We start from the raw sequence: 5,724 nt of genomic DNA on the forward strand, positions 1-5,724 counted from the left end.
GGTACTGTCGCTTGGCGTCAGTGTTGACATCCTCAGGAGCATAGCGAGACAATTGCAGAAACCTGTCTCGATACTCACTGACAGATGATGACCCTTGCTTAAGGGCCAGGAACTCCTCCTTCTTCACTGTCATCAGTCCTGCAGGCACATGGTACTGACGAAAGCTACCTCTGAATTCTTCCCAAGTGATGGCGTCAGGATGGGCATGGGTGGCGAGGTAAGACTCCCACCATGACTGGGCTGCTCCTCTCAACAGACGGGGACCATACAAGACTTTCTCCCTGTCATCACACTGAGCGGTATGCAACTCCCGCTCCACAGTGCGCAGCCAATCTTCAGCATCCATGGGGTCAGAAGAGTGAGCGAACGTTGGGGGATGACCTCTCATGAATTCAGCACGCTTGTCTCTGGGCATCTGAGGCTGGGGTGGTGCTTGCTGCTGTTGCTGCTGAATGGCGGCCAAAGTCTGACCGATGGCTTGAACTGCCTGAGTCTGCATCAGAAACATCTGCTCGATGGACATCGGGGGCGGGGGCGGCAGGTGCTGCTGCTAGGGCACCTCCTCCTGTTGAGCGGCTCGCTCCTGCTGAGCACGCCTTCCTCCTCTGCGCCTGTTCTCTGACATCTGCAGAACGCAACCACACATCAGAACTGATCTGGCAGATCTTGCAGCATAAGAAAAGAGTATAGAATTCTTCAACAGCACTGAGCAGGTGAGCATCTTCACTGATCTCCAACACAGACCACACAGCTTCTCAGATAGAAAGGAAAGTGGAATAAAAGGGTTTCCCAACTATATAACTAACTCCATTAACATAATATGTAAACCAAAATGCAGGGGATACCCACACTCTGGTGACAATCATTACAAAGATCCAAACCAAACATAGTTCATCATGACAAACATAGATGCACAGGATATAGCAAACTACCCTGTCTAACTAAGACTAACTAAGACTGAGACTAAGGCTAAAACTGAAGCTTCTATGCATATATTTCGTATTAATTACAAGATCCAACTCTAACGATCTATGGTTCTATAGTTATCTTGGTCTTGCAGTCGGGATTGCCATAAGACTGGTGTCCACGCTGGGGTGAGAGGTACGGGTGCTGAGTCCCGACGGGAGCGGGGGAACCACCATCCAAATGACGACGTTCCGCGCGCTCAGCCCGCAACAGGGCGATCTCAGCACGAGCCCTACTCAGCTCGTCTAATGCATGGTCCAGCTCCGTGTTTAGCACGGCGGCTAGGTTGACTGTGCTGCTCAACCTAGGATTGCCCTCACCGACAGGTGAGACAATCACGCCTCCTGTGCTGCCAGATGGACGGCGGGGGTAATACTTCAGGTCAAGACCGTCAGCTGCCCCACCGAAAACCGAGCAGTAGTGCGAAAGCGCACGCCGTGCAGCATCTTGCATGGCTGCCTCAGCTGAGTCCCGTTCAGAGATAGAATAGTGCTCTGAACAGGCCTCTGCACCCTGGAGACTGTTCTCCGGGCAGCGCACCAAGCAAGTTGCCTCCCAGCGGTCCGGGTAGACCCCGCGACTGTGCTGGTAGACCACACAGCGATACTCGACGGACCAAGTATGCCGGTCAAATGCCCGACGTAGCAGGGTGTCGAGCGCATCGTGGAAGTGACACCCGCGAGCAGCGTCGCGAGTGATGGGTCGAGCAACCCATCCTTCCGGCTCAGGGTTAGCAGAGAAGTCGGTGTCGTGGCTCGAGCTATCGTCGCCACCTCCGTCGTCTGGGTCTCCTCCAGCAGCTACTCCAGAGGCTGGGGCGCCCAGTGGTGGTGCAGGGGGCGGCTCCAGAGGAAGCACAGGGGAGCAGCTCCTCACAGACTCTATCTCCTGGTGGAGCGAGAAGGAAGAGCTCTGCTGCTCCTGTCGTCGACGCTCCTGCTCCTCACGCAGGCGGTGGTGTAGTCTCTCCAAGTGGCTAGACTGTCCGGCCACGGGACGGCGAAGCGGACGCTCAGCAAGGCGGGAAGGTAAGAAGGGGATGACTGACTTTCGTGCAGTGTGTCTAAGTCGAGCCATCTACAAAAGACATCGCAAGCAAAAGGGTGAGAACAGAATTAATATGACCAGCAAATAATGAATCATAAGTAAATGAAGGATTAGAATAAAACATGATTTTCAGCAAGGTATTATATATAGTAGAACATAGGTTTGGTCGGTATGACCAACTTTTGAAGGGATATCAAAGTCAAGGCAGAGACAGAGGTCTATAGTCCTTAGAACGACCATTCTACTCTAGGTTAGCGGTCCTACAGTCAGCACGGCTTTGATACCACTTATGTCACACCCGGTTTTAGAAGGCAAACCGAATGCGAACCATGTACGTGCCAGGATCAGTTATTCACGTACACAGCAGTTACATAATATGGACATCATCACACAGTGCTCAAAATAGTATTAATAAGGGAAATAGTCGATTACATCATACGTCTGAGACGTCCATATAGTTCTTACAATAAATCAAAGTGCGGAAAAGAAACGTAGATAACCGCGGCCTTCACAGGCAGCCGACTGGGGGTTGCCGCTAACCCACACCTAGAACTCGTCGTAATCTTGGAACTCCTGGAAGTCGCCTTCCACTTCATCTTCGCCTGAGTAGTGGTTGCAATGCTGACAACCTGGGGGGGGGGGGGTTTGGTGTGTAGAGCAAGGGTGAGTACACATCAACATACTCAGCAAGTATCCTGTTTGGCTGTAGTGGACTAGCTTTATGTGGGGATAAGTCAAGCAGTTGCTTTTTGTTGGTCAGATTATTACTTACTAGTAGAAAGCCAAGTTTTAGCATTAACCCAAGTTATTAACCCAGACGTACTCCTTTCCAAACGGAAAGAGTACCACTTACCAGCACCATAATCATAACCAGAATCATCGATCTCATATCCACCTGTACCAAAGTATCTCTGATCAAGTACCACTAATCTCTGGAGCTCCCTTGGCCGCTCATAACCGTGAGCACGGCTGATATATCAGTTTCATAACACTCTGCAGAGGTTGTGCACTTTACCCACAAGCCGTGATTCCCTCTCTGTCCCGGGCTTGCAAGACCCTTATTCACTCCCAAGGTGAATGGCCAGGGATTCACTACGAAGCCTTTACAAAGATTCCTCGGGGCTGTAGCCACCCGTTAGGTTTCCTAAATGCACCGCACTCCTCCCCAAGGGGCGAACCCAAACTTGGCAGAGCGAGCCGCATACACCGAGCCCCATTGACGGCACGACGGCTAAGTGAACTACACCCCGGATCCTCTAATTATTCAGCTAAGGGCACCCCATTCCACCCTTATGGTTGCACTGTTTTCCCGGGCGGTCATCCATAGAACAGGTCCTTACGGAGAGGCACTCGAGAAACCGCTCGAGCCCCCTTGAAGACCACAAGTATCACATCATCATAAGAGAAGGGAAAACAGCGTATCATAGATAATCTCATCATGTTCATTGATTAGAGTTTGAGCAATAGCATAAAGCTAAACAGTAATAATCCAACCCAAATAGGTAAACAAGGACATGGATAACAAAAGCTAGTCAATCCTTAGGCATAAATGTGTAAGCGGGAGGTGAATTAAATAATGAGTAGGACATAGATAGGTCAAGGGACACTTGCCTCCACCAAACGACTGCTGCTCAGGGGCTTCTCCTGCGGGTTCCTCGGGCTCTTCAACCGGATCGTTCTCTATGCGAGCGCAAACATACATACATCCACATATTTAATACAAAAGAACAGTACACCATACAAGGGAACAAGTAAAGCGAATATGCATCAAGTATGACATTTGACATTGCATTTGTTATGGTTAGAAAGAAATGGGAAAGGGCCTCGCAGGGGGTTAAATCTTATGCACTAACGATCAATTACAATTGGTTCTTAACAAAAGAATTCTGTTATATGCACTAATGGAAACCTATTTATCTTAAGCTGATCAACATCGCATGAAATAAACAATTAACTACGTGAATCAATTAGCATAACGGAATTTTAAATTAAGCTTCATATTTCAATAACATTAACAAGGATTAGCCTACCTAAAATAAAATAGCTATGATCACAGAAAGTAAATAAAATAAAATAAAGAAGAAAAATAATAAAAAAACAGAGGGGGGGGCGGTTGAACCGGCCCTAGGGGCGGTTGAACCGGCCGGCTGGGCGGCGAGCTGGGCGGCGGGGCGGCTGAGCCGGCCCGGTTGAACCGGCGGCCAGGCGAGCGCGCGCGGGGGGGGGGGGGGGGTCGGGCTGGCCAGGCGGCCGAGCCGGCCAAGCGGCCAGGCGAGCGCGCGGCCAAGGCGGCCAGGGGGCGCGCCGGCCAGGGCGGCCAGGCGGCCAAGGGGCCGGGCGGGCGGACGGCTGGGCGGCCAGGGGGCGCGCCGGCCAGGGCGGCCAGGCGGCCAAGGGGCCGGGCGGGCGGACGGCTGGGCGGCCAGGGGGCGCGCCGGCGGGGGGCACGGCCGGGGGCTTGCCGAGCCGGCCAGGGCGCGGCCGGGCGGGGCGGGCCGAGCCGGCCATGGCGGCGGCCATGGCGCCGAGCGGCAAGGGGAAAGGGGAGGGGGGATGGGGAGGGAGGAGAGGGGGAGGGGGCTCACCGGCGACGGGGACGGGGCGGGGCGGCCGAGCGGGGCGGCCGATCGGCGACGGGGAGGGGCGGCGCTAGGGCAGGGGGTAGGGGCGGCGGCGGCTTAGGGTGAGGGAGAGAAAATGAGAGAAAATGAGAGGGAGGGAGAAAGAATTGGGGGAAAAAGGGGAGGTGGGGGGGCGGCATGGGCCAATTGGGCCCAAGGGGGGGGGCGCCAGGGGCGGCTGGGCCGGCCGGGGTCGGCCCACGGCGCGGGAGAGAGAAAAAAAAAGAGGAGAGAGAAAGAGAGAGAGAAAAGAGAAAGAAAAGGGAAAGAAAACATTTTCGAAATCCGATCTTTCTACATGAATGCATTTGCACTTTCAAAGCAATCAAAAGAAATGCAAGGTTCGGCATGGTGCATCAAACAACATAAAGTATTTAGGGTTTTCTTACACGGGAAATCCAAACCGAATCCCGCTAAAACTTTGGAAAAGGTCAAGGTTTAGCGAGGGCAAAAGAAAAAGAAAAGGTAACGCCCGAATTTGGCGAGTAAAGAAAAGAAAAAAAATTCAACTGCAAAATTCGGGGTGTTACAGCTAGCTAACAAGAAGCAAAAGAAGGAGGCACATAGAAGGTTGCAAGGACCCTTCATCAAGTCAAGATGGTCTCACATCCCAATTACCTTCTCTCAAGAGGACCTTCAGCTCAAGGATTACCCTCACAATGATGTTATGGTTATTTCTTGTGTCATCAAAGGATTTCTGGTCCACAATGTTCTGGTTGATACAGGAAGTGCAGCGGATATTTGTTGGGTACTTGTTCTTAACTGTTACGAATTAAGAACAAGGCAACACAGAAATTGTTAAATGTTATAGTCCTTCGTCCTTCGAAGCATTATTTCCCTTAGGATATAATGGATTCCGGACGAAGGTTATGAAGGTCATACCTTCATAAGCACATCAAATAATGAAGAAGGATTCATATAAAATATGAATAATAATTTAAACACATGATTATTATTATTATTTCATTTCTATTTCATTATAAAAATAATGACAAATTACAAATGTACCTTCGACTTGAAGAAAAGTAAAAATACCAGTGTGAAGCAAAAGCAAATGCCCAATGCGTGATTACAGGAACGCGTGAACAGT

Source organism: Zea mays, chromosome 4 (assembly GCF_902167145.1).
Source record: "Zea mays cultivar B73 chromosome 4, Zm-B73-REFERENCE-NAM-5.0, whole genome shotgun sequence".
NCBI classification, from domain to species: Eukaryota; Viridiplantae; Streptophyta; class Magnoliopsida; order Poales; family Poaceae; genus Zea; species Zea mays.